Below are 12,563 nucleotides of genomic sequence, written 5' to 3'. Positions count from 1 at the left end.
TGAAATGTCTGATCTTGGCTTTCTCTACAAGCTGGTGGACACTTCTTCCACCGTATCTTAAGCCAAAAATAGCTGCTTCTCACCAGTAGATTTTTCTGTTGTATGGCTTGTTGGCTCATCGTTGCTATGAAAAAAATCAGGAAGATCATTTGGGGTGCAGGGGGAGGGGGTACCTTCCAATAAAAAGGAACAGCTTTAAAAATCAGGTCCTCAGCTCCGCAGCACAGTAGATAACAGATCCTGAGACACTTTTAACTCCCCAGACTAAGGATTTGTGAGGAGACAAATCCAGCATCCAAACAAGGCTGTTTGAGTAATCTTGTCCATTCCCTCCTTGTCCACTGCAGATTAAACTGCTCTGTTCAAGGTGTTTCTCCCTCACCACCTTGAAGGGCTTTCAAACCTCCAAAACTAGGAACAAATATTTGTATTTTAGAAAGAGATTCTTCTATTTTCATCTTTCCATGTTCCCAGGGTGCTGTTCCCTTTCCCACTGATCTATTCCATGTCCTGTCTAATTGCTCGCTGTAGCTGATGGAGCTCCAAGTCTCCCCCTCCCCCAGGAAAGGCTCTGATTTCAAGTTCCAAGCCCTGCTGGAGCCCAGGGCAAAGAGACCACACTGCAGCCCCCGGGCACTGGGGAAAAGCTGGAGTGGGCTACAGCCCAGGTGCTTCACAAACGCCATTCCCACACCACACCCCAGCCATTCCAAAGATCTAAAAATTTAGGTTTTAAACCCAAAGAGTCTTGAATGCTTTTGATGCCACGAAGCCCCCTTTAATGTTTTTAGCCTTCCAGTGAATCCACAAAAGAGGCTCGGTGTCAGGATAGTGTTAAAGAAGTGCTATGTCTGCTTTTAAAATGAACGCTCACCATAGCGACAGCTCCAACGTATGGTGACAGTGGATATTCTGTTCTGTTGTCACCTAAATAGAATCACCCACAGAAAGGAAATCTCTGTTACCATGCATTAAAATAGACGCTTTGTTTTATTTATAAAGCATCCAAACTGGTTGGTTTGGCTGTGTCACATCGCAGGCTGCTCACCCACCCCTCCCAGCTCTGTCCTTCGGGATGGAATGAAGGATGCCTGCACTCATCCTGCCCTCACCTCCTACTGAGCTTAGCTGGTGCTGAGCCTGCTCCTTGTTCTTGGAGGACAGTTTGAAGCCAGGGTGGGATCTGTCCCTGAAAATCCCTGCAAAGAAAAATCCCAGGGTTTAAATAAAGCAAGCGGATGTGAAAGCCTTGATGCAGGAAGATCATGTCCTGCACTTCCTCCTCCGCTGCAGGATTACAGCCAGACAAGAAGGTGGGATATCAGATATGGAGTCATCCTGACCTGTCATTCCCAATTTGGAAACCAGTCATGCTCCCTGCGAGTTCAGACTTTGAAGACTGACTGCTATTGATTCTTCTTCAAGCCAGCAGCCCAAGCTGGCAATCAGTCAATAATAGGCAATTACTAGACAGCCTCTTATCTCTAGATGCCAGCCCAGACAGCTCAGTTCACAGAGGCAGCAGGTCAATAAATCAAAGCCATGCTCAAATTTTAAAATATCATCATTTAAAAACCCACCAACCTTCAACTTGGCTGGAAAAGCAGCCAGGACAGAGAGATCCCTGCAGAACAGTGGCCTATCACTAATTCACCCAACAGGAGAGTGTACGTGATTTCGTGATAGCATGGGGGGAAACAGCTTTAAATTGGAAGGGGGAAGATTCAAATTAGTCATTAGGAAGAAATTCTCCTCCATGAGGGTGAGGAGGCCCTGGCCCAGATTGCCCAGAGCAGTGGATGCTGCCCCATCCCTGGAGGTGTTCAAGGCCAGGCTGGACAGAGCTTTGAGCAACTGGATCCAGGGGGAGGTGTCCCTGCCCATGGCAGGGGGTTTGGAACGGGATGGGCTTCAAGGTCCCTTCCAACCCAAACCACTCCACGATTCCATGGTTCTCACTGTTCCTGGCTGGCTCACTCTAACCCACCTCACTCTTCACTGAGAGCCTCAGAGATGCCAGCAGAAGCGTGTAACACCAAACGGTTGGCACTTTCCTAATGTCCCTGCTGTGACCTCCATGCCCTGGGTACACTATTTATCATCCATCCTAGGAAATGTACTGCTTTGTTCCTTCCTGGACTAAGTATGTTCCGAGTATGAGCCAAAGGCTCCTTTGAGCACGTCAGTGTGACCCAGAAGCAATGCTGTTACCTCCAGCAGGACCAACGCAGTGCGACAGAGAAGAAAATTGGCCTTGCTGAAAACTCATCTGGGCATTTAAAGCTCTGGCTGCAGACTCCCTTTAAAGGATTATTTGTATGAGAAGAGCTACGAATTGCCTATGTAATTTGCAGGAGACTAGGTGGCTGCAATGCAAGACTAGCACAATGACAACTTCTATCTTGTAGTAAAACTTCTATCTAGAACCTAGAAACACTGGTACCTTCACTGTTGATCCATGGGTTCTCACGAAGGCAGCTTGAAAGTACCACAAGAACAGAGCAATACCTAGTAAACAATCCTTCAGAGAAGGTGGGATGTTCTATCTTCCACATCAGGTGTCACCAATGGCACAAAAGAAAGAAACAAGCTATCAACAAGCTGCACAGCACATGAGACCCTTGAAGCGCGTGAAGCCTTCAGTTCATGCTGCAGAAGTGTCCCAGGTTTATCGAGCTTGGGGCAGCCCCATCACCTCCCTGCAGTGACGCCATCACCCTATCTAGGTAGGCTGCCAGGGATCCAAAGACGCCAAACACGTAGGACATGTCCTACCAGCAGCTCCCAAAGAACAGGGCATGGGGGCTTCTTCCTTCATTTGACGTGACCACTGGTTCCAGGGAGGAAGGTACTTGTATAATGACAACTAAATCTTGCAGACTGAGCATCTCTGATCACGCTACCTTGAAAAATACAAGATTTTGAGCCAGATATCTAAACAGAAAAGGGTGACCCACTGGCAGAAGGCGCAGCCCCGTGGCTAGTACTTGCTCTTCACCCTCCATTTGCCACAAAATACAGGGATCTGAGGATAGAATCACAGAATCGCCAGGTTGGAAAAGATCCACTGGATCACAGAGTCCAGCCATTCCTATCAAACACTAAACCATGTCCCTCAGCACCTCGTCCACCCGTCCCTTAAACACCTCCAGGGAAGGTGATTCAACCACCTCCCTGGGCAACCTCTGCCAGTTCCCAATGACCCTTTCCATGAAATACCTTTTCCTGATGTCAAGCCTGAACCTCCCCTGGTGGAGCTTGAGGCCATTCCCTCTCATCCTGTCCCCTGTCACCTGGGAGAAGAGCCCAGCTCCCTCCTCTCCACAACCTCCTTTCAGGGAGTTGTAGAGAGCAATAAGGTCTCCCCTCAGCCTCCTCTTCTCCAGGCTAAACAACTTCAGCTCTCTCAGCTCTCTCTCTTGTTCTCCAGCCCCCTCACCAGCTTCATCGCTCTTCTCTGAACACGCTCCAGAGCCTCAACATCCTTCTTGTGATAAGGGGCCCAGAACTGACCCCAAGATTCAAGAAGCAGTCTCACCAGTGCCAAGTACAGAGGGAGGAGAACCTCCCTGGACCTGCTGGCCATCTAAACTTCCTCAGTCTTCAACACCATTCAGAGGTCCAGGAGGGAAGGTCAGGTGAAAGGGAGCAGATAATGAGCTACTTCAATTGCACTTGCCAGCTGGGCCAGACTTCTTGTGGAGGAGCCTGCTGAGGATCTCACCTCTAGCTACACACAGTGCGCTTGGTTCTTTGATTCATCAGTGGCCGATATGGCAGGAAGCTGTGGGAAAGTACATCTAAAATCTGAAAAGGATTTCTCCTCTCCTTATCCACAGAGCATCTACAGGTGGCTTTTACACTGTTATTCTAGACTGCAACATCATGGTAAGGCATGGTAGAGCACTCCAGAGGAAAAAAACAAGCATTAACACACGATACAGATTACTACCACCTTTTATAGTAAAGCCACAAAATGCCAGCCCAGCTGACAGGATCCCACAGACCGCACCGCAGAGCGACAGTGGGCACCTGAGTTTTGCAGCGTACCACAATGATTTTCACATAATACCTGCATTTCTAGACAAAATAAAGAATTTCTTAACGATGAGAGTGATGAGGCACTGCAACAGGTTGCCCAGGGAAGTTGTGGCTGCCCCATCCCTGGAGGTGTTCAGGCCTTGGGCAGCCTGGTCTAGTGGGAGGTGTCCCTGCCCGTGGCAGGGGTGTGGAACTGGATGATCTTTAAGGTCTTCCAACCCAAACTATTCTATGATTCTATGATTTTTTCCAGTATAAAACATGGTGCCCTCTTCTCTCTCCCTCCAAATGCACAAATAATGGCAGGTCAGCGCATGCCTGCAGCGCAGGCTCAAAAGAGGAGCCTGTGAAACTGCTGGACCTGCTGGCTACTGCCATGGTTCTTGGTTTCCCCACAAAGGAAGTTGTGCTGCATGCCGATGGCCTGGCTCTGACGGACACACGGCCTCAGCCTAACCCACGCTGCCATATTCCACCAAAAGGAAATCATGTGGCAACGTGACAAACTGTAAACATTCAGTAACACAAAGCTACTGCCCATCCCTTACCATGAAATGCCAGCTGCAAGACGAGATATCATGACCTGCCATTAGAAACATAGAATCATGGAATGGTTTGGGTTGGAAGGGACCTTAAAGCTCATCCAGTTCCAACCCCCTGCCATGGGCAGGGACACCTCCCACTGGATCAGGGGCTCCAAGCCCCATCCAACCTGGCCTTGAACACCTCCAGGGATGGGGCAGCCACCACTGCTCTGGGCAACCTGGGCCGGGGCCTTCACCACCCTGACTGAAAAATACTTCTCCCAAAGATCTCATCTCACTCTCCCCTCTTCCAGCTGTAAACCATTCCACCCTAGTCTTCTCCCTGCACTCCCTGATCAAGAGACCCTCCGCAGCTTTCCCGGAGCCCCTTTCAGTACTGGAAGCTGCTCTAAGGTTTCCCCGTAGCCTTCTCTTCTCCAGGCTTAACAATCCCAACTCTCTCAGCTTGTCCTCCTATGGGAGGAGCTCCCACTCTCGGTTCATCTTCATGGCCTCCTCTGGACCTGCTCTAACAGAGCCACGTCCTTCCTGTGCTGAGGTTTCCAGAACTGGACACAGTACTCCAGATGAGATCTCACAAGAGAGAAGCAGAGGGGCAGAATCACCTCCCTCACCTGCTGGCCACGCTTCTTTTGATACAGCCCAGAACACTATTGGCTTTCTGGGCTGTGAGCACGCATTGCCAGCTCATGTCAAGCTTCTCATCCACCAGCACCGCCAAGTCCTTCTCCACAGAGCTGCTCTCAATCTCTTGATCGCTCAGCCTGTATCAATACTGAGGGTTGCCTTGACCCAGGTGCAGGACCTTGCACTTCACCTTGCTGCACCTCATGAGGTTCACACAGGCCCACTTCTCTCCAGCTCCAGGCCCCTCTGGATGGCGTCTCTCTCTTCAGGGTGTCAACTGCACCACTCATCTTGGTGTCATTCACAATCTAGCGGGTCCATCGTCTCAGTAAGAAATTACATCAGCTCAGCCCAAGCCTACTCCTTACCAGGAGCCCCATGACTGCCCAAGGCACTGCTCCTCTTCTTCATCCATTATTTCGTGTCCAGCACAAACATGCCACTGCAGTCTGAGACCTCACACCTGACTGGGGTGCAGAGAGGCAGGAGTTAGGGAATGGACTTCTCCATAAAGGCAAAGGAAATCCCTGCTTGCAGGGTGCATTTGCAGAAGGAGACATAATCGGAGTACGTCTTGCTGGGCAAATCCAGTTTAGGTTCAATTCCAGAAGTTCACTGCGCAGGGCAGACAAACTTAGTCTCTTAATGGGATCTTACTGCACCTTTCAGGGCTCTTCAGTGGCCCACGTGGTTGCAATGAATATGGATGCTTTAGAAAATAATCCTCAAAGCTGTCTGATTTGGAGAGTTTTCCTTTGTCCCTTCCAGCACCTTCAGCATGGAGACAAACACCAAAGATGTGTGCACAGTGCCTGATGTGTAAACGTTTCCCACTGGCGTGTGGGGAGGGGGAGGACAGTGAACAGCAGCCTCTGTGCAATTGCATCTGCTGCCCAAATCAATCCATCGCAGTTTCTGGGCTGCATCACATGGGCTGCAGCACCAGTTTCGATACCGAAGAATTTTGGAAGTGCCCAAAAAACCCTTGTACTCCACATGCACACAGATTCATTTTGCCCACACACTGATCTCAAGGATCTAATTCTGATTTGTCTCTCAAGACAAATAAACACTGTTTGAGGGGGACTTTATTCATTTAGCAAAACTTTTCCCTCTGCGCCTGGTCTTCCCATCACCTACATCAGTGGCCTTCAACCTCTGGTGTGCTAGCTACTGCCCAAAGGCTCTGAGAGGCAGCTAAGATCAGCAAGCCACTTGCAGTAGTCATATTTGCTCCACAGGCATTTAGACTCTACTGGCAAGGGATTAAAACCCACTCAAAATGAGCAGAGGAGTCTGAGAGGAAGGAGTCTGGCTTTCAGTATGAAAAAAAAAACTAAGCTTAAGCAAATGGTTTAGTGAAGCTGACAAAGACAAAAAAAATCCCATGGTGGCTTCTGAAATGAGTCTGATGGCTAGCAAATGCAGTTCAAGCTTCAAGGCTGTAAGGCTCAAAGCCTGGCTCCAAGCTGGCCTCATCGCCTGCCTGTAACACCCACGCAGGTTACAAACTAAGCGGTGAAGAGGACAGACATTATTTACCTACCCTCTAGATTGAAATTCAGAAGTGGAGAAGGTGTGTGAACTGCTGAGGATCGTAGCAGTGAGAGGGAACAACTGGCCAAGCCCCACACACTCAAGCCTGCTGTAACCCACAGCACGAGTCAAGACGTCACAACACTGAGGATTGCTGCAACTTAATCCAAAAGCCCTGACAGCATAAGGCTGCGAGTGTGACCTTCCAAAGCAGGCAGGTACCCACGCTCAGATGCCTCCTAGTGCACCTGCTCACAGCTCTGGGAGGATCACTGCCTCCTCCACACTCTGAGCCCTCCCCAGTTTTCCTCTACAGGTTACCTTTCCCACAGCACACAAAGCGACCCAGCAGTGTGATACACCAGCCTCACCTCAGCTGGCATCTGCATTCCAGCTTTTCCTTTATTTGTTTCCAAAATAGCTTATTCTACATTCTACACATTAAAAAATGAAACCGCAAACACAGAGAAATACAAACACATGGAATGATAAACACTGAAATATAAGAAAAGGAATTCAAGGACCTAGTTACATCCACAATCTTTGCATCTTTTTAGCTACCCCTGATAGAGGTGTCCCTTACAGCGCGATGGTTCCATAAAGACCATTCAAAGCATAGTAAAAGTTACACTGACATAAATGCACTTCTGTCAACGTGACTTTGGTCCCCACCCTTCCATGACACGCAGCACAGCCACGTTTACACCAGCCTAAGCATCCTCACACTGACATGATTAAGACCTGGGTCTTCATACAAATCAGCTCTAGCCAGGCAGAAGTGCTAACTTCAACTGTCTGTTAACTGGGATTTGTAGAGGTTCAGTATTAGTGCACTAAGAGCCATATGTAAATGAGCTCTCACAGTACCATCTTAATTAATAGTCATCACTTTCAACACACAAAGGAACTGCCATGATCATCCTGTCAACAGTTATTTCTACAAATCCAATGGTTCGGCCTGCAACTGCTGTCTAAACCACCCCACCACCATCTCCTGCTTCCTGCTGTCTGCTCTGCTGAGGAGGGCCCTGACAAACACAACCCTGCAGTCGCCTGCAGCCAAGGCTTTCATGTCATGGAAGTAGCTGGCTTCTCTCAGGAGGGCTTGTATTGCCAGCAAAACTGCACTCATACTCAACCAGTACAAGACACCTGTGTAGCATAACCATGGAAGCATTCCTAGATGGAGGCATGGCTCAATGCCACCCACCCACAGAATTATAGAATGGTTTGGGTTGGAAGGGACTATCCAGTTCCGCTCCCCTGCCATAGAAGGGACACCAGCCACTGGATCCAGTTGCTCAAAGCCCCATCCAACCTGGCCTTGAACACCTCCAGGGGTGGGACAGCCACCGACCTGGTCCAGGGCCTCACCAGGACCTCACCTCATCATTAAGAATTTCTTCCTAATGTATAATCTAAATCTTCCCCCTTCCAATTTAAACACATTCCCTCTCATCCTATCCCTGCACTCCCTGAGGGAGAGCCCCTCCCCAGCTTTCCTGAAGCCCCTTTCAGTACTGGAAGCAGCTCTAAGGTCTCCCCAGAGCCTTCTCTTCTCCAGGCTGAACAACCCCAACTCTGTCAGCCTGTCCTCGTATGGGAGATGCTCCAGCCCTTGGATCATCTCCATGCCCCTTCTCTGGACCCATTCCAAAAGTTCCATAACCTTCCTATGTACATCCACGGCACAACCAGCATTGGAGCTGTTATGTCACTGACGAACCACTCTCCTGTAACACTGGGTGCCAGGGCATATTATTAATTATTGCTTAGGTGCCTAAATGTTTGCGAGATCAAAACCTACCTTTCTAAGCACATAACAGAATTACAGAGCAGAGCCCTCCACAGCACCCAGCTGTGCTCCTCTTGTCTGATCTGGATCTGCTCTGTACCGTCATGTGAGGCACCATGGGCTCAATCACACAACAAGGTGCTTTCCCATAACTGACCTGTGCCACGAGGCAGCCATCTGGCACGCTCAGGGGGCTGCAGGACAGGAAAGGGTTCTCATCTGATTTGGGGCACTGTGTCCCGTATGCTGTGACGTAAAGCAACTCATAGGATCTAGTAGTAAGATTTTAATTGCTCCTCCCATACACTGCCCAGCCCAGAAAGCAGGAATGCAACGCAGCATTCTCCTGTCAGGAGAGACAGGCGGCTGGTGAGTTATGGGGAGGAGACACATCACCGCAATAATGGCAGCACCTGCATGAAGATGAGCTCTAAACTTAACCTTCAGAAAACAGCCCCTAAATTCACATGGAGAACCACAATAATTTTGATTCAGAAATTCCTGTAGAAAGAACAGGAAGATGACTGTGTTCTTGGAAATTAACTGGCAGAGGTGGCCTGTGTCTAATGGCTCCCGGACAACAATGCTGGAAGAGGAATCTGTTCAGACACACATGGCTGAAACTCAAAGAACAGGTAATGGTAGGAGCCCCTCTCCTCCTGCTGTTACTTCTCAGGTGATGGGACATGTGAGACTATTTACAGTGAAGAGAAACCATGGCCAACATCTGCCATTTGCCAGACCCTCACAAAGCTCTGATAACACAGTGAAAATACAATTCTGGTTGATTTTCCTTCCATGCAATTTTACTTCAAGTTCTCAGTATAGCACATTCCTTCTCACTCTGAGTCCTGAGCCAAAGCAAGTGGGTCTCCTGAAGAACGAAGCTGAAGCTGGATTTAAGATACGCCTTGAACTTCTGATGGCTGCTCGTGAAGGAGCAGATCCCACCCAGGCTGAGCAAGAGATTGCAACCACACAGCTTTGTCACACACAGAATAAAAGAAAGCATTGTGAATTCGTGCCAAAATATTAAGGTTTTTTTCTCATTCTAAAAAAGAAAAGGGCTGAATCAACCAACGCAGCAGCACTTTTCCCAGTGCTTTTGCAAGGTCGGATGCAGTCCCAGCCAGACTGTGCCTGGGGGTACTGGTTCCGGCACAGCCACCGCAGGGGAGGCCGACAGGGCTCCAGACCTCTCAGTACCCTCTCTGCCTCTTTACTGGCACTGGGAAACACAGCCTGAAATTCAGCGGCAGCTGCTCTGCTCCTCCAAACCACATGAAAACACAGACATTATTCGACCCAATGTTTTGCTTTAGAAAAGTCACTGACAGGTTGTGAAAGTGGATTTGTTTACTAAAAGTGGATCTTTCCTAGCCAGGGGCATGGTGCAACAGATGCCATAACTGCACGGGTGTGCTAAGAACTGCATAGGAACAGGACACATCAGCCTGATTTAAAAATGGAAGAAGAGAAGATGGTGAAAGATTACAGATCATATTTTCAAGATGAAGTCCACTGTTGGTATCAAGTCCGAAGGAGAGGCACTGGAAGTTTGAAGTCACATTTGCTTTGATCACAATAGCTCCTATGTTAAAGTGCTTCTAGATGTTGTTTCCTGTTTCTCTTACTCAGCTTCATCCATTATCTCAAGAAATGAAGCCATAAACTAGAGCACATGAACAGTCTGATGTATGTAACTTGCCATCTCCTCCCCTGCAACGATAACCTGCATATTTAAAAACTAACATCCTGCACTTCTACACCACTTCCAGTTAAAGGCTGCTAATACAGACGGAAAAAGCATCACAGGGAACAAAACATCAACCAACCCATCCCAGGGACAAAGCCTGGAGAGCAGCAGAGGCAGTGTTGAACCGGCACGCTCATGGGTGGGAGCCTCTGCTCATCCTGGGCAATACCACAGCACAAAACTGCATGAGGGATGTGCCAGGAAAAAGAGGCCACCTCGCAGACCACACGAGAAAGCAGCCCGTCTCCACACATCCGACCTCAGCAGATTGAAGGGACTTTCAAACACATGGATCCCAATCCCAAACAGCAAATTCAGGGATGACAGTACAGCCTTTTCATCACAAGTCCAGGCTACCACCAGCAGGGCCTGGCTGCACCTTTAAGGCAAGGAGGCTGCTGACAGCAAGAGCTCTGCTTTTGCAGCAGACAGGGTGCCATGTGGCGATGCCAGGCCAATTAGCAGTATTTCAGTTCACTGGCATTTAATACAGCTATAAAGTCATCCTGGGCACAGCGGCATTCAGCGGGGACAAGTTCTGCATCTCATAATCAGGCTCCGTCAAACAGCCTTGCTTGGGCTGTTCTTTAAACCCTTATGCTTAAATTGCTGACTGTCCCATTGCTTGTGGAAGCTGCAAGCGAACCACTTGCACTGCTCAGATGGTGAAGCCTGTTTCTTGGGGGTCTGAATCAGGTCCCAAGACTCTTTTCAATGCAATGCTCTACTTCAGTCTGTGTGATCTTCTACCTTATGGAGGGTCAATGATGCAAACTCCTTGCACTTAAGCTGTATTATTAGTCTGCACTAATTCTGCAGAGAGGACGCTCACAGGTCCTGAGCAATCTGCCTGCAGAGCTTCGTGTTCACCGGCCCCACCCAGCCATGAATCATACAGTGGTTTGGTTTGGAAGGGACCTCAAGGCCCATACAGTCCCACCCCCAGCCATGGGCAGGGACACCTCCCACTGGATCAGGGGCTCCAAGCCCCATCCAACCTGGCCTTGAACCCCTCCAGGGATGGGGCAGCCACCACTGCTCTGGGGAACCAGGGCTAGGGTCTCCACATCCTCACAGCAAAACATTTCTTCCTAAAATCTCATCATCTCAATCTCCCCTCTTTCAGCACAAAACCATTCCCCTCATCCTGTCCCTGCACTGGGTGATCAAGAGCCCCTTTCCAGCTTTCGTGGAGCTCCTTCCATACTGGAAGCTGCTCTAAGGTCTGCCCGTAACCTTCTCTTCTCCAGGCTGAACAACCCCAACTCTCTCAGCCCATCCTCATAGCAGAGGTGCTCCGGCCCTCGGTTCATCTTCGTGGCCTCCTCTGGACCTGTTCCCACAGTTCCAGCTTACTTCAACATTCACTTGCAGTCCATTTTTTCCACTGCTCCCATTTTGCACATGGCACAACACAGACTGCAGAAACTCTAGGAACCAATCAGGTTGTTCTGTGCTTGCAAAGCAGCACCATCTACACTTATAGGGCAATAAAAATTAGCTTAATTAATAATACATCAGCAAGAAAACATTAATGAGCGCTCCATAGGGAAAAGGACTGTCATCTAATCACCTCATGGACTCCTTGCTTTGCCAGCAATCAGCAACTGCATGAGCATTCCCACCCCTGTGCAAGCTAAGATATCTGACTCATCAGGGAGCACACACAGGAACCACGGGCCTCGTGTCACCACTTGGATTTCTCTTTAAACACAAGACACTGTTGCATGAGGAGCAGCTCTTGGCAGCTCCACACCAACTTCCACTTGTGGAATTTTTATCATTTAAAGAAGAATTTCCCTGGGTATCCAATGTATAAATACACACAGACAGGGCCTCGTGCAACCAGCTCTCTGGCCACAGCTGCGAAATATTCAGCTGTGCCGACAGAGCCTGCATGGGCTCCAAGCTGCTGACACAACCCTGCTGCTGGATCACACGCATGTTGCAGGAGAACCATATCAAACCTCCCTGCTTCTGGGAGCTCACCAAGAATATCCGAGCTGTTTCCTTGGGGCCTGCTCTCGCTGAGCAGAGGCCCTGCAGGCTCGAAGCCGTGTGCCGTCAGATGTCTGGGCTACGTGCGTTTCAAGGCAGAGAATGGAAATCCCTTCTCCCAGCTGTTTTTCCTCTGGCTCCCCGTTGGAGGAGGCTATTTTGGCAGGAGCCAGCACCCTGCAAGCAGGAGCCCGGGGCTCGCAGCTGACGACACAGCTCTGCCACTGGAGCGCATCCACGCTGGCACTCGGCTGCAGCGCATGTT

General features: G+C 49.4%; 1 protein-coding gene across 2 annotated transcripts in view; it reads right to left on the bottom strand.

The window, feature by feature from the left end:
- Positions 1–12,563, bottom strand: part of EHMT1 (euchromatic histone lysine methyltransferase 1) — a 124,250-nt gene that overhangs the window by 98,423 nt on the left and 13,264 nt on the right. The gene's annotated exons all lie outside the window — the stretch shown is intronic.

The sequence above is a fragment of the Phaenicophaeus curvirostris genome, chromosome 20 (genome assembly GCF_032191515.1).
Source record: "Phaenicophaeus curvirostris isolate KB17595 chromosome 20, BPBGC_Pcur_1.0, whole genome shotgun sequence".
NCBI classification, from domain to species: Eukaryota; Metazoa; Chordata; class Aves; order Cuculiformes; family Cuculidae; genus Phaenicophaeus; species Phaenicophaeus curvirostris.
This window is presented reverse-complemented; position numbering and strand designations above follow the sequence as displayed.